This window comes from Perognathus longimembris, chromosome 28 (genome assembly GCF_023159225.1).
Source record: "Perognathus longimembris pacificus isolate PPM17 chromosome 28, ASM2315922v1, whole genome shotgun sequence".
NCBI lineage: Eukaryota > Metazoa > Chordata > Mammalia > Rodentia > Heteromyidae > Perognathus > Perognathus longimembris.
Genome location: NC_063188.1, coordinates 12,622,109 through 12,638,910, shown reverse-complemented (window position 1 = coordinate 12,638,910; position 16,802 = coordinate 12,622,109). Strand labels below are relative to the sequence as shown.

Below are 16,802 nucleotides of genomic sequence, written 5' to 3'. Positions count from 1 at the left end.
TGGTGCTGTGGCTCAAGTGGCAGAGTGCTAGCCTTGAGCAAAAAGAAGCCAGGGACAGTGCTCAGGCCCTGAGTTCAAGGCCCAGGACTGGCAAAAAAAAAAACAACAAAAAAGAAAAAACAAAACAAAAAAAACCCCGGAAAAGCAAAGTAATTTAAATTTTGCTTCATACTTATTCGTAAGGTAAAAGAAAAGATGATAACAAAGGCTTTACATTTATATACAGTCATCTCATAGAAGAAAATCTGTTTTCTTTTTCTTGTGGTACTTTTTAAACTAGAGTACTTGGCCTTTTGGACCTAAGGCTAGTATTCTACAACAACCTGAACCGCACTTTCAAGCTGGCTTTCAATGGTGATTTGCAGATCCCAGCCTCCCAAGTAGCTAGGGTTATAGGTGTGAGCCATCAGCACTACTTTTTTAAAAATTACTGCATTTTTTGAATAAGAGTCTCAATCTGTAACCCATACTCATTTTTTGGGTGCCAGTACTGGGATTTGAACTCAGGGCCTTGCACTCTACTTTACCATTTTTGCTCAAGGGTGGTGTCACTTGAAGTACTTCTGGCTTTTAGCTGGTTAATTGGAAATAAAAGTCTCATGGACTGTTCTACCTTAACTATCTTCCAAACAGTGATCCTCAGATGTTAACCTCTTGAGTACAGAGGGCTACAGGCTTGAGCCACCAGCGCCTAGCCTGTGATTGGGGTTTGGAACTGAGGTTCTTATACTTTGTAGACAGGCACCTCATCAGTTGAGCCACACCACTAGCCTTGTTTTGTTTTCATTATTTTTGGATAGAGAGTTTTGCATAGACCATCCTGGACTTCAGCCTTCCCATTTACCTTTCCCACAGAGCTAGAATGATGGGCACATACTACCACAACTATCTGTTGTTTGACATAGGTGTCTCACTCGCTTTCTGTTTTGCCTGGGCTGGTCTCAAAACATGATCTTCCTGATCTCTACCTCCTGAGTGGCTGGATTTACAGGGGTAAGTCACCATGACTGTATTTTTTGAGAAATATGTCAGGCAGTTTCACCATCATACAGAGTGTACTTACACAAACTTACTTGGTATAGGCTATTGCATATCTATATACTATGTTATAGCCTCTTGTTTTCTAGGCTACAGACTGCATATCATGGTATTATATTCAGTGGTAAGGAACTCTTGATACTATTTCTGCCCTCTCTGTCTTCTTCCCTTGATTTTATTCTGTGTCTTTCTTGAATCCTGATGTAATCTCTCTTTTACTGCTCTGCTTTCTCAAGAAAAAGCTATTTTTAGGAATATCTCCAGACTAATTGGGTAACAAACCCAAGTAATTCCAACATGCAAAACAACATCTTTTTCGGCTGTCTTTCTTTTATTTTGTGATCCAGTAAAATTTTCAGACTGCTTTCAAGTTTTTAACCATACTAGAAGCTGCAGAGTTGTGAGAGACTGGTTTTCAGGAATTGTGTTGAATATATTTGGTTAGCGATGTTACCATGGACTTTGAAACCATGAATCACTGAAAACAAATACATGATTTCTATTATGACACTCCCGTGAAACTTCCTTTGATAACAGAGTTCAAGGAATTAAATAGTCTTGATGTACTAAGATTTATCATTTCTCAGAATGTGTTATAAAGAAATTAAAAATCCTTTCAACATTTTTCAAACCCTGAAAGATGTATAACATAAAGAATGACCCTTAATGGCAACTATAGGCTTAGTTCATATAGTTCATAAAAATATATCACTATTTGCCCATTAATTGTAGCATATGTTCCACAATCAAACAATATGTTGATATTAGGGGAAACTCAGATAGGAGTGTTGAGGAGGCATATGGAAGGAAACTCAGCATTTTGCATTCATTTTTTTATAAACCTAAAGAATCTCGTCAAAACAAAAACAACCCAGAAACATTATATATTTGGGTCTCAAAAATGCAGTGACTTATATGAGGCACTTTTTGTTATATCTTGTAGGTAACAGATAGTATTTGTTTTTCAGGTGAGGAACATAAAATAAATGCTTCTCCTTTTGTAACATAGTATGTAGCACATAGGTGCCTGAAAGGGCAAGTATGAGGTTCCACAGAGCTATCCAGTACGGCCCAACTCTGTACCTAGTTGCACAAATAGCCAATACATGGTCACTGTGACTACTTCTGTGGGTCTTTCCTTGTCTTTTACCAACTGGGGTACCATGCTGCTTTTGTGACCAGAAAAGTCTGAACATGGTCAGTATGCATAGAATTTTCTTTGAGCATTTTCCATTCAAAGTTGGTTGAATATGCATATGTTTCTGGAGAATTGGCTGTATTTGGAAGGCAGTAAACTTCAGGAAAGATATGTGACAACATCCTCTTGTCCGTTTGCTATTCATCCTCTTTGCCATTTTGAACTCTTCTTAAGTCTTTCCTTCCCTCCTTTTCTCTTTACCCTTAGCGATTTGTTTTTCCATTTTCTCTTATAAAATAAGGAGGACCTCAGCATGAAATAAATTAGCCAGAGTATTCAGACTGTCCTATCAATCAATGTACTGTATTGCTTCTGAGCATTCACAGTTTTACCACGCCTGTGGTTTGATAGGAAGAAAACAGTACTTTTTAAAGGTCTTCTGCCTTATAATTTGAAAGTTGGATTATGTCAATTTATAAACTTAGTTATAATTCCTGCCACTTTTAAAACTCCCATAATTTTTCTTCATGTTTATCATTGTCCCTACAGCATGTAATGGCAGCACATTAAGTCTATGGCTAATTGGAGCAGAGCTTCCCATTTGCCACAGTGTAAGGAAAATTTGTAGGGTGCCAAACCCAGCTTCTGACAAATATGAGGCTGCATACTGGATAAAATGAAATCAGCAGGTGTTTGTTTAGTTCTTAGTCTAACATGAAAGGTACTTTGCTGGGTTTGCTAAGTGCTGTGGGGAATATTAAATAAAAACGGTCTCTTCAAGTAAGGAATGCCTGTTCTAAGTAGAGAAGCTGTTAGAGATGCATCAAGGATGTGGTAGAAAGATTATTGACCTGAGCAGAGCAAGGAGGGGGCACCTTTGAATCCTAGTTGGAGTTCTGCTGGTATCATTTGATCCTCTGGGCAAATCACTTCCCTCTCAGGGCTTCAGTTTATATAAAAAAAGAATTGGACTAGGTTATCTCTTAAGACACACTGTGGCTTTGTTTATAAACAAATGTGGAAGAGATTTAAGACGATGGCACATTTGCTTTTGCCAAGTGAGTTGTTCACATTGAACTCCCCTAAGATACTTATATTTTGAAACATTTCATATTTCAGATTAGGACTTCTCAAATTTTAGTCTATACAAATATTCCAAAATTGGAAAAAAACTGAAAGCTGAAACAGTTCTGGTTTTAAGATATTAGATGAGGGATCTTCATCCTGAACATGTAATGATTACTGTTATCTGATACATCCATATATTGAGTAATTGTACTAATTATGGCTATAGATAACTTTCGCAAAGTGGGGTCCTTGGACAGATGCATGAGCATCATCTAGGAGGTTAATAGAAATGCAAATTTGTAAGCTCTACCCCAGGTCCCTGGAAACAGAAATTCAGTCAACTCTACTTTTAACAAGCCCCCCTCCACCCCTCAGGAAATTCTGATCAGCACTAAAATATGACAACTGTGAGCTATGGGCATTTAGGGCAGTGGTTTTCAGTCTTGAGTGCATATTAGATTAATCTGGAGAACTTTTAAGGGCAGGGCATGGTGTTCCTGCTTCTATAGCAAAATGCCTAAGACTGGGTAAATTAAAAAGAACAGGAATTTATTTCTCACATTTCTGGAGACTTGGAAATCCAGAGCTAAGGCACTAGCAGGTTCAATTGTCTGGTGAGGTTGCTGTACACTTCCAAGATGTTGCCTTATTACTGCATCTACTGGAGCAGAGGAATGCTGTATAGTCCTGTAAAAGGAGCTGTTTTATAACCCAATTTATGAGACCTTTGTCCATGACTTAATCACCTTTTCAAGGTCCCATCTCTTAATATTGTTGCCTTGATTAAGTTGTTGATTAAGTTTCAAAGATAATTTTCCAGGGTACAAGAACATTTAAGCTATTGGACCTATTGAATATTAGGGCAAAGGGAGAGCTGTTAGAGAGAAGAAAATGGGTAGAAAGGCTTTGGAGGGGAGGTCCTAGACTACTACTATGTAGGAGGTTGGTGAGGCCATCAGTAGTGTCCAGATACTGGTAGGAGTCATCCATGGGAAGCATGGTCAGCACAAATAGAACACTGGGAAGCCGTCCTTGTTCAGCATATGGGGAAGGTAAAAGGGCCAGAAGGCTGTGTAGGTGAAGCTTCTTTTCTAAGGGCCTTTATGGCCTAATCACCTCATAAACGACACATTTCTTGTAATACTAATCACATTGGCCATTAAGCATCAAAACTGAACTTTTGAAAGCTCATCAAGTACAGAGATGCCACCGACCACTCTAGCTCCCCAGGTGCAGCGAATTTTGGTTAGGGGAGAGTGCTATGAATGAAAACATCTAGCATTCTGTAGCAGCAATGAACCTCAGATGCAGGAAGTCAGCTAAACCCATAGCTGAGCCAGCAGCTATATGAAGGAAGCATGTCCAAAGTTAAGATGTCTGATGAGTAGTCTTTGTGTGACGTGATAATTGACCAAACTAAGACTGTAGAAATGAAATTACAGGGAAAAAAAAGAGTGTGAAGGAAAAATGCAGAACAGCATTTGGTGAAGGTCATGGGTTTTGGGATGACTTTAGTGCATGTGTTGCTCCCAGGCTTCTGGGAGGGGGAGGTTCTTTAGATGTATATATCAGAATCGTTACATATGGGTCTGTACAATTGCTTGTCCCTCATGCCTTTGATTTAGTTTTAATTTGGGGGCCTACAGAGAGTTATATAAAAATAGGGAATTAGGAAATGGTTCTGTGGCTTAAAGTGGAAGAGTACTAGCCTTCAGTGAAAAAGCTCAGGGACAGTGCCCAGGCCCTGAGTTCAAGCCCCATAACCGACCAAAACAACAACAACAACAAAACAAAAACAAATCCCTAAAATAGGGAATTATACTCACCTAAAAAGCTATTCATGATCATTGAGTCAGAGGGAAAAATGCTGTTTTTCTCACCCAAAGAATGCTTGGAGTGGTGAGAAAGTCGTAAACTTGGCAATGATTAATTCAAGCCTCTTAGTCAATTAAGTGGATTTTTATTTTATCATTTGTTTTATTTGGGAGCTGCTGTAATACTCATTGAAAGGGCATCAGTCTCTCTGTTTTTAAAACAAAAATATTGAACATTAGGGCAAAGGACAAGAATTTTTTAAAGTTTTGCCTTTTGACACTCACAAACATTTGTCACTGTTTTTCTTGTTGGATTTCTTGTTGTGATTTTGCTTTTTTTCCCCCAGTGCCTGATAAGTTTAGTTTCCCGTATTATGTTTTTGATGGATTTTAACATTTTGAGTACATTAATGGTAAGGAGACACTGCTCACCTTTCTACCTTTTATTAACTTTGTAGATCTTGCTACATTCAGGAGAAAAGACAATTGTTTTCTAGTTTGGAAACTTATATGAGCAAATTCTGTGTTTTAAAAGCTTACATATATTCCAGTGTAAAGTGAAAACTGGCTCATTACACTGACTTTCATAAATCTATGTGCTTTTTAGTTTTCTAAGGAACTGTAAAAATCTGCAGAGAAATCTGGACTGATCACAACTTTTAAATGTACAGTACATCTTGTAGTTACTTTATAAAAATACAGCTTTTTTCAAATTGTGAATAGTACTGCCAGTCTATAAAATAAATGCAGAAATGTGTGGAATATATCATCTTGCAGAGTAGGGAGTACATCAGCATATATACTGTGTATCAAGTCTTATTAAAAAGATGCAAAATTGGACTTTTGTAGTTTTGTATAACCATTAATATCCGTCTCGTTTTCTTTCATTTATTGAAGATTTGATTGTGTTGCAGATCTTGAATATATTGAAATTATTAAAAATGAGATATCCTTCTGAGCCATTTATTTTGAATACATTATTTGCCCAAATGAAAGCCATTTTATCCGTTCTGCTACAGGGAAGAAATCAGTTGCTTTCGCTGCTGTATTTAGAATATTTTTATGATGCCCTTGAAAATGTGTTTTTAATGGCACATATGCCAGTATTTCTGACTCATAGTAACACAAGTAGGGTAAATGAATACCAAGGTAAATGAGAAATCTGAGCTACCTGTTACCATCACAAATTACCTAATTAAGATGTTCAGGGTTTAGTCCTTTGATTTCTTAGGTGGAGGAGAATATTCCAAAGGACATGATTAAGGAACAGTTGCCATGACAACCACATTCAAAGCATCTAGACAGACATTGTGCATCTGTAGAGATCATCCATTTTGATTGATTCAGCTGGTCTTAAGTCCTTTAAAACAGTGTTGTCTCTGGATTTTGCCACTGAATCGGTTGGTGGTCTGGGGATTATTTAAGCTTGGCTATAAGTAGTGAAAGGCTTATAGTGTCTAGGACCAGAATGCTTTCCTTAAACCCTAAGGAAAGTGATTGTATTGAATTTTAGTAAAGCAAAACCATTTGCTTAATCTGCAACAACATAAGTTGTCTGTCTTCATTTCACTTACTAATTTGTTTAGGGTAGGATAAGATTAACATGGTTTATTTTAAAGTGTGTCTGATTGTAAAGTATTTGAGTCTTAATTTTGGATTACTTAATTTTACCCTGTGTGTTTGGCTACTATTCTGCTTTTATTCTTTGTCTTGTGTAATTTTGTTAACTGAATTTGTATTATGTCTAGTAAGAGCCACAGTTCTATATTGTAGATTTGAATGTTCATACAAATCCCCTTCTATGAGTGTTTATCCTCAAAACCCCAACTAACATTCAGGACAACACACTAGTACTGTGAACAGAGTGCAGTGGAAACACAATTGCAGTACAAATCACACTGTACTTTTTTATATTGTGTGGATTTGTTCTTGATGGAGAAGCCATGAACTATAGAACAGAAGACTGCTCTGACAAGGGCCTGAGTTGGACCAGATGTTAGAGCTTTGCCTCCTCAGTCTTTGGTTCTTGTCCTCTTCTGCCCTCTGGAGGGTATCAGGGAGCATGAGATGCAAGTACGTCCTCTGAAAGGGATAGCCAGGGTTACTAGATAGTCACTACAAGCCTAGACTAGTTACTTAAAAAGCAATTTCCCTGCCTTTTCTGCAGATATAATCTATTTGCTTGCTCAGAACTTGCATAAGTGGGGTACAGACAGAAGGTATGGAAGGCATTGGCAGGGCTGAGCTCTTACTCTTAGGAAGAATAAAGATTAGTCTAGCTCTCCAATTAAAGAACAAATTTCCTTCAGTAGAACCCAGTATGAAGACTGTATGGATGCATATCCCTAGGGAAAATCAATTCCATGAGGGGTAGATGAAATTGGATATTAAAGCTAGGGTATGAAGGTTTCAGTTTTGAAGTTCAAATTGGGATAAAATGGAAAGAGGAGCACATTTAAGCGCCAAGTGCTTGTGGCAACCTATTACATAGTCATCCAAGGTTGTTGGCATTTTGATAACTTGATAGCCTGCTCTAAGTAATTGTTTGATATCTAATATTCAGGAAGTACCTGTGTATGTAAGGCACAGACTCATATCGTGTGCTTTTGAGAGGTAGGTTACCAATATGAGACTCAGGGCGGTTGGGCAGCTAATATAAGGTGAAGCCAGTGTTTGACGTGCAATCTCACTGTGGGACCCTGGCTGTGAACAGGTTTGCCATGCTATATTCCCTCTGTTGCTGTGTGAAAGGGTGTGGCATCTTCTAGAAACATTGAATTCTGTGTGAATGGGTGTGGTGGGAGGTGAAACTAAGCAAAGACTTTTTTTTAAAAGCCATACCAAGTACTACAAACTAGAAACAAGAGATATTTGTCTTTTCCACCGAGAAACTCAAATCCCTGTACTACCAACAAGATACAACATGACAGATAACATTTATTTTATTTTTTAAATCTAATTTTATTGTAAAGGTGTTGTACAGAGGGGTTATTTTTATATAGGTAAGGTCATGAGTACATTATTTGTTGAACATTGTTAGTCCCGCTCTAATTTTTCTCCCACTTTCTCTCTTTTCTCTACTTAAGTTTTAGTAGGAGGAGGACTAGAAGGTTTGAATTCATTTGCTTTTAAATTCTTGTTTGAGCTGGGTGCTGGTGGCTCACACCTATAATCCTAGCTACTCAGGAGGCTGAGATCTGATGATTGCAATTAGAAGCCAGTATTGGGCATGAAGGTCCATGAGACACTTATATCCAATTAACCACCAGAAAACCATAAGTAGAGCTGTGACTCAAAGTGGCAGAGTGCTAGTCTTGAGCAAAAAAAGCTCAGGGACAGTGCCCAGGCCCTGCGTTCAAGCCCCAAAACTGACAAAAAAAAATCTTGTTTTAGTGCTAGCCATCCTCTTGGGCTTTTGACCTGGCCAAGACGAACCCTATTCTTTTACTCACCAGATTTATCTACCTGGACTGGAGAACAGTTGTTCTCAATGATGACAGTTGTTACTAAGATCCCTTAAAAAGATGAACTTATTGTTAGCCTTTTAGGCATAACTGGGCGAGCTCTTTTTTGTCCAGCACATCAAAATTAAAAAAAAAAAATCTACAGTCACTGCTAGTTTGATCAGCTTGGAATTAGTAAGTAGAGAGATGGGGATTTAAGCTTGGTTATAATCCTTGGTTTATGTTTTCCCTATTTCTCTTAGCCCTTCTTGAGAGGCTCCTGTGTGGCAAGCTGAGAGTAGTATATAAACAGGAGCTAGGCACTGTGGGTGTATTGGAGAATACCTGTAATCCTGCTACTATGGCTGAGGCAGGAGGATCACAGTTTCAGGCCAGTTGGGTTGTGTAGTGAGACCCTTGTTTTCAAAAAAGCTAAACCCCTTAGCCCCCCAAATAAAAATATCAATAAGTAAAACAGTTCAGATAGGGTTGTCAGGGAGTTCTTATTTTCTCAATTTTTGTTTGCAAGGTGGTGTAAGGCAGGAGGAGATAATGTGTATGGGCCGGTGGGGAAAGCAGCACATTGCTGGCAGTATATTTGTGTCAGATATGGGAACAGCATAATGTGCACTTGTTTCCTAGTGCTAGAGAATCATTGACACTGGGATGAGCCTGCATGCTAGCCTACATTGTAATCCTGTTGTTGACTGGAGATAACTTCAGTGGTCATGGTGCACCTCATCTCCATGGCAACACCTCTAAATATTCCTCTGGTGACTTGTGGTCTACATTCTGGCTGGAACCAAGCCCTTCTGTGGCAAAATATTCTAAAGATGTTAGAAGAGGGGGAAAAAGGGGGAATTCAACTAATAAATCTATTCTAAATGACTGAGTCATTTGTTTTGATTACTCGGGTGATTGCCAAATGTTAATTTAAAACTGAAATAGGCCCTGAGCTCACTCCCCTAACAATGCTGAGTGTTTGAGCTAATACAGCTTGATAATGAGGCAGCCAGACCCACTGCCAGTGCTAATGTTATATGATAAACAGACATTTGGAGAAATATGCAAAACATCTTGGCAGTTCTCTGTTAACTCTAAGGGTTGTAAATACAAAGTAGAATGTGTTACCATGAACCATTTCAAAGCAAGTTTTTTTTTCAAAGAATTTCTGACTTTTCTTCTAAAAAGGTAACATTGCTCATTTTTTCCCTAACTTAGGCAAAGAGAAGCTGTTCTCAACTGTGCCCAGCCTTTGCCGAATACATTCTGATCACACATCCAGTGTGAGGTACGTTTTACTAATTGCTACAAATTCTTAAGCGGATCACCATCCTTCCAATTTGTGGTGTTAGGGGTGGCATTGTATAAAGAGCTTCATTTGTACAGGAGGTTTAAGAGGGTTTATTTTAATTGGCCTGACCAGTATTAATGCTTACCCTAAATATTAGCTGTCTGGGGAATGCCTTTTTAAGGGAAAACCTCATTTGCTTTGAATTCAATGACATAAAAAGTGAATGTGCCAGACACAACAGAACTGCTAGAAGGTTTGCTTGAAAATAGAGACTTACTCATGTGGCAGTATGAACAGTAGAGATCAGGAAAACTACATGGAACAGTTGGTAGGATGGGAAGGAGGGACCTCCTACTGGTGACAGGAAAAGGTTATGTTGACCTGATGAACGATCAGGAAACTCCTTCCCCTTTCCCTGATGGAAGAAGTCAAGGTGCAGGACTGCTACTGCAAATTCTTGTGATAGCAAAGCATAAGAGTGCTGTTTGGCCGCATTAACATGTGCCAGCCAGAAAACTGGTTTTCTAATTTGCCCTCAAGTTCTGCTGCATTGGTGATACAGCCACATTACCCAGACTTTCTTTTGGCCATACATTGACTAGCCATCCTCTGTTGTCTTCCTCTGTTAGCTAAATGTACTCTAGATGACCCAAAGCTTCCTCATTTCTCTCCTTGAGAGAAGGACATTCATTTTTTCTTTTGTGTTGTGCCAACTCTGGGCCCCAGGGCCTAGGCTCTGTCCTTTAGCTTTTTAGAAAGTCTCAAGGCTAGCACTCTACCACTTTACCCACAGCTCCACTTCTGGCTTTTTGCCGGTTAGTTGAACAGGAGTGTTACAGAATTTCCTGTCCCGGCTGGCTTCAGACTCTCAATCCTCAGATTTCAGCCTTCTGAGTATTATTTTCATTTTTGAAAATTAAAAAAGGCTCATTCTGTCACGTTTTGAGACTTTGTTTCTTAGTCTCCATATATTTACAAGAGGAGATGTGAATTTGGTCAACCCAGTGCCTATCAGGAGTTCTCTTTTCATCTATGAGAAGGTTGCTATCTTTGTGCTGGTTGGTGTCTTTTCTATCTTGGCCCACCTCACAGATGCTCAGTGAACATACTCCTTTTTCAATTCTGGTAGCTGTTCACTAAGTGCACTAGGTCCACAGCTGTACAATCCACCACAGATTTTACAGTGCAGGTTGAATATCCTTTATTTGAGCATGGGACTGGTCATATTTTTTGGATGAAATGCTTGCGTATGCATAATGAGACACTAACCTAGGTCTAAACAGGAAACTCATTTATGCTCCATATATACTTTACACACATAGTTTTCACAATATTTTAGTGTGCCTCTGTTTTGGTTGTGACGTGTCCCTTAGGGTTAAGTATGTAATTTCCCACTTTCAGTGGACATGTCAGTACCCACTTTCATTATTTGGATCCTTTGAAATTTTTGAATTTTTGGATCAGGGATGGTTAACTTGTATATCTACTTAAATACCTGAATATATTAAACCTTAAGGAATACAAATTTTCTTAATCATAAAAATTTTCTTAAGAAAAAAATTAGAAAGGTTTAACATGAATTTTCTCAATTTTATTAATTATAGTGGTCATTAGAAGTACTACCCAATTCTCCACCTGATGAGGTACACTCATCTTCAATCTGGTCTTTGCCCTAGCCCTCACTTATAGATAACCTCTACTTAGCTCGGTTGTCTTCAAACTTACACACAAAACAAAAAATCATAGAAGCCTGATGCTAGTGGCTCACACCTGTAATCCTAGCTAATTAGGAGGCTGAGATCTGAGGATATAGTTAGAACCCAGCCTGGGCAGGAAAGTCAATAAGACTCTTATCTCCAATTAACTAGCAAAATGCTAGCCTGTATAATAGAACACTAATTATGAGCAACAAAGCCCAGCAAGAGCATGTAGCCTTGAATTTAAACCCTAGTATTGGCACACACACATACAAATAATAGAAAAACATATTTTAAAAAGTCTTAGACCCAACTCCCCAAAAGGAAAGAAAAGAATAATATCTTTTCCTCAAGCACGTGACTCTGACATTCACCTCTGAGAAATCCTACAGTGCTCACCTAAAGAGTGAGGATTATATCTCTGTGCTCTTCCAACAAATTCTATTTTACTTTTTGCACAGAAACAGATAAAATACTTTAAAGGTGTTTTAACATCCTCAGTGCACTTAGCTGGAAATGCTAGCTAGATGGAACCTAGCAATTCACATGCATTATTTGCCAGTAGGAATTCCACAGCAATCTGTAACTTTGATGTGCTTTATCAGTGTAAAAATCATAACAAACATTTTAGCATTATTTTAGAGCAGTGAGGTTCTCAAGTGAGGCAATTAAGTAGAATGTGTTAAAATCTGTTTTACTGTGACAAAAGCACAGGTTTATGCAGTTGTATTTCTTCCTTCCTCCCTTCCTCCCTTCCTCTTCTCCCTCCCTCCCTCCCTCCCTCTCTCCTTCCTTACCTACTTCCCTCCCTCTGTCTCTCCTTTTCTTTGTCCTTCCTTCCCTTCCTCCTTCTTTCTCCCCTCCCTTCCTCTCCACCCTCCCCCCCCCAATCTCTCCTCTCCTCCCTTTCCCTCTTCCCTTCCATCTCCCCTCCCTTCCCTCCTCTCTCCCTCCCTTCCTCTCTTACTCCTTCCAGATTGCCATGACAGGAATGCAGTGGTATGCAAAACAAAAAAACAGTACATTTTAGAAGAAGACATTGAACATTGCCTTTACTTTATAAAAAATAATGCTGCCGCAATCTGAGCAAACAATTCAAGTCTCTATTTCTAGTTTGTTCCTTGAGCCTGTGCTTTATACTACCTCCAGTAATCATGCAAAAACAATAAAGTATGTGGTAAATGGTTGAGGATGCAGCTGTGCATGAGACCAGATGCCCTCAAATTAACACAAATATAAACCATTTCACACTATTTTTAAATGTTTATTTTATAATTGAGTAGTTTAGGAAAATGGACTTTGCCATTCCCACAGGAGGATGGCTTTTCAAAAGTAATAGTATGTCTATTTTAAGTTTAATATAGCATTTATCTTAGATAAACTTTATAGTATGAACTTGATGTTATTCCATTTGGCTGCTTTTTAGTTGTGGAATTATTTAGAATACCAATTGAACACAACATATTTGCACTGTAGTAATGATAATATTGTTAATTAATTAGACACATTTCACATCTAGGAAATATTTGTATTGCTGACATATGGTGATTTTCCTTATTGATTTGATGGCTTTTTAGTATTTACAAGACAAAATATTTTACAAGACAGTAGTCATAGTTATTTATGAGTGTCATTTCTATTAATGTGACCTCTCTTTTTGGAACACTAGTAATACATATATGTACACGGGCACAGATTAATTAGGCTCAGATACTTTGGAAATCACCAGTTTAGAGCCCAAGTCTCAAACTGGAAGGCTGAATTTGGCACACAGAGGTACTCTTTTAAAATTCCAAGTCAATTGCCAGCATTTAAAAATGGAGAGATTTCACATTTTTGAAAATGGAGTGTCTTTTGAAATATCAGACAATTTGGCAGCATGGAGCCTGCATTCCTGTTTGGCTAGTCTAATGTAGAGCCAAATTGCTGCTGCTCCTTTAGATAGAGAACAAAGTCAGAGGTGTGCCTAAGTCTCTAGTACTGTCTGCAGTCTACTTGACACTAGGATGAAGGGTCTGTTGCCATTACTGGAATGTTATACTTACCGAGGCATATGATTTTCCAACTCTAGGTCTAAATTAAATTGAAGTTACAAACTTATGGTCATTTTTATCAGAGAAGATGAGCTTGCTAGAGCTGTAGATGAGCTCAAATGGTGGTCAAGACTTGGTACAGGGAGCAGTGAAGGTAAACACTTTAGGGGAGTGTTACATACTGCTGGTACTTGAATAAGAGGAGGCTACAATACAGGTATGGGTGTCTTATCTTATTCTAGAAGATTTCTGTGGTTTCCTGCAGCATTTGCCAACCTCTAATGTGCAGACTTTGCTGTAAAAGTCTAGAGGAAGGCCTGAGATTCAGAAGTTACAACCAAAACCAGGTTATACTGCTGCTAGTCTGAGGCCCAACATATCTAGTAATAAGAAGATTGGGGCTGGGAATATGGCCTAGAGGCAAGAGTGCTTATCTTGTATACACGAAGCCCTGGGTTCTGTTCCCCAGCACCACATATACAGAAAATGGCCAGAAGTGGCGCTGTGGCTCAAGTGGTAGAGTGCTAGCCTTGAGCAAAAAGAAGCTGGGAACAGTGCTCAAAAAAATAAAAAAAAAAGAAGATTGTACCCTAAAGCAGTCCAAAGAAAAAAATGAGTCATATAAAACATCATTTTAAATTCTGTCTGAAGAGTATAAGGGAAATTTGGAACAGATCTTGTTAGATAAGCCTGGATTCACTTAGTTACAGAAAGGTTGGTGAAAAAGATCAAAAAAAAATTTTTTTTGGCCAGTCCTGGGCCTTGGACTCAGGGCCTGAGCACCATCCCTGGCTTCTTCCTGCTCAAGGCTAGCACTCTGCCACCTGAGCCACAGCGCCCCTTCTGGCCGTTTTCCATATATGTGGTGCTGGGAAATCAAACCGAGAGCTTCATGTGTAGGAGGAGGCAAGCACTCTTGCCACTAGGCCATATTCCCAGCCCAGATCAAATTTTTTAATAAAATACATGTGGAGGATAATTTTTTATTTAAATTCATGTCCTATATTTTATGTTTCTAAGAAAAAAGCTAGATATATTAAATCTCAAAAATCATAAAGATTAGCATTTTTTATTTTAGTATAGAATAATATATTTTTAGGGCTCTTAGAAAGCTTAAAGTAAAACCACAGAAAGCAATAATTATCAAATTGCTAGGTGTAAAAAACCAAAGGATGAAAAATCATTAGATTTGGATAGATACAGTCCTACTATGAAAAAGTATATTAACATGAAAAGGAAATCTTTCCGGAAAAACTTACTGCCTATATAAAAAGGCAACTGATTTCTCTGTTATGTACAGAACTCATCCAAGTTGTAAGAAAAGAATTACACAGGCCTGGCAGAAGGTAAATGTTCTATAACTGTTGCCAGAATTAATTCTCTAGTAGGTGGTTAGGTATAAGACTTTCACATTATATTACGAAGTAAATAAATCCATGTAAAGAAATTTAACCTTCTTGGTGTATAATAGTAGGAATAATTAAGCATATTCAAGTCAGGTGCCATTATCTCATGCCTATCTACTCAGGAGGCTGAGATCTGAGAATCTGTATTTGAAGCCAGCCAGGGTAGGAAAAAATGTGACACTCATTAATTAATAACAGAAAAAGCCAGAAATGGCTCAAGTGGTAGAATGTGCCTTGAGCAAAAGTGCCTTGAGCAAAAAGGAATTCAAAGTCAGTGCCCAGGCCCAGAGTTTGAGTCCCAGGACCAGCAAAAAAAAGCATCTCTAAAGTACATTTTTAAACTGATACATCTGTAAAAACAAAACTGTGTGCTAGTATGGCTACCTTGAAATGGACCTATACTAAATTAGCTAGCTGATAGCAGTGTAAGTTGGTACAAAGCCTTTTCTAACATTACTTGGCAAAAGTCACAGATTATTACCTTTGAATGCAGTCTTAAATTGAGAAGTAGGAGACCAAGATAGTGTTCTAAGAGAGAAACAGTCTCAAGAAAAGATGAGGGGCTGGGGATATAGCCTAGTGGCAAGAGTGCCTGCCTCGGATACACGAGGCCCTAGGTTCGATTCCCCAGCACCACATATACAGAAAACGGCCAGAAGTGGCGCTGTGGCTCAAGTGGCGGAGTGCTAGCCTTGAGCGGGAAGAAGCCAGGGACAGTGCTCAGGCACTGAGTCCAAGGCCCAGGACTGGCCAAAAAAAAAAAAAAAGAAAAGATGAATATGTTCCATATTATAGACTTCATCATGTTATTTGTGAAGAAAAAAGAACACATTTAAATGTACAGTAGAAAATTTGTTCATTTACTCAACAAATATTTTTGGTTAAATAAATTGTGATAACCTCTGCAGTGGAATTTCATGAATCAGTTAAAAGCATAATTTTGAAGCTTATTTATCAATATAAAAGCATTTGTGTAACACATGCTTATTACTAAAGTGCAGGATACAAAATTGTATATATGTTATCATTATAAACATTTAAAGCAATTTGTACATATGGACAAGAACTGGGAGGCACATGGAAAACTGTAAGTATTATATTTGAGATGTTTTATCGTGTTGTATGGTTTACCATAAGTTTGTGCTCACTTAAAGGTTGAGAATGTTCTGCATTTACCTATTTAAGTTAACTTCATATGACAAGTAGGATATCCCTATTGATGACACAGTAGATAAATAACCATGGAACATGATTTAGGACTCCAGCCCAGGCCAAATCATGGATTTCCAATAGTACAGTTCCTTCTTGTTTATTTTGTTCAATTATGCAAGTACCCCATCTCTCTTTCTTCTGTTTTAGTGGTTGGTAGTGAAACATCTTGGTTTCCCACATGACAAAACACAGATAATTGTTTCAGAGCTTTTAATTGATGTGTATCAGTGTAGGCAGGGAACAAATCTTCCTATCTAAAGGTTCAGTACATACTCAAGTAGAATCTTAATGATTCTCTGAATTCAAGGGCAGTGCCCATCTTATCTTCTCAATTCCTTTTGATAAATCCCAGAATTCACTTTAAGGTGATAAGCTTTCTCTCAGCAACCCCCCACCCCCCTTTGAGCTGCAATCCTTTTTTCAGATGTACTTATTTCCCTGTTGTAAGTGTACTTTTCTTTAATTAGGTCAGTTACTTCATGTCTGTTTTTCTTTTTTGACATAGTTTCCTCTGGCTTTGGCACCGCATATTTTCCCCATATGTCATTGCCTCTAGAGCTGCATGTTGCAATCATTTTTCAAGGGTAACAGAGAGCACATTGCTAAGGGGGAGAGAGTGTAACTCTTGAAACTTTTGCTTGCCCTTTGCTTGAATGGGA

At 38.3% G+C, this 16,802-nt stretch overlaps 1 protein-coding gene across 3 annotated transcripts in view; it reads left to right on the top strand.

Moving 5' to 3' along the window:
• Fhl1 (four and a half LIM domains 1) overlaps positions 1–16,802 on the top strand; it is a 55,642-nt gene that overhangs the window by 10,244 nt on the left and 28,596 nt on the right. For 2 of the 3 annotated variants that reach the window (XM_048335914.1, XM_048335913.1), the window contains exon 2: positions 9,723–9,792. The gene's annotated coding sequence lies outside the window, so the exon portion shown is untranslated. Of the gene's footprint in view, positions 1–7,258; positions 7,278–9,722; positions 9,793–16,802 lie in introns of those variants that run through there. The other variant, XM_048335915.1, reaches the window with a different exon arrangement.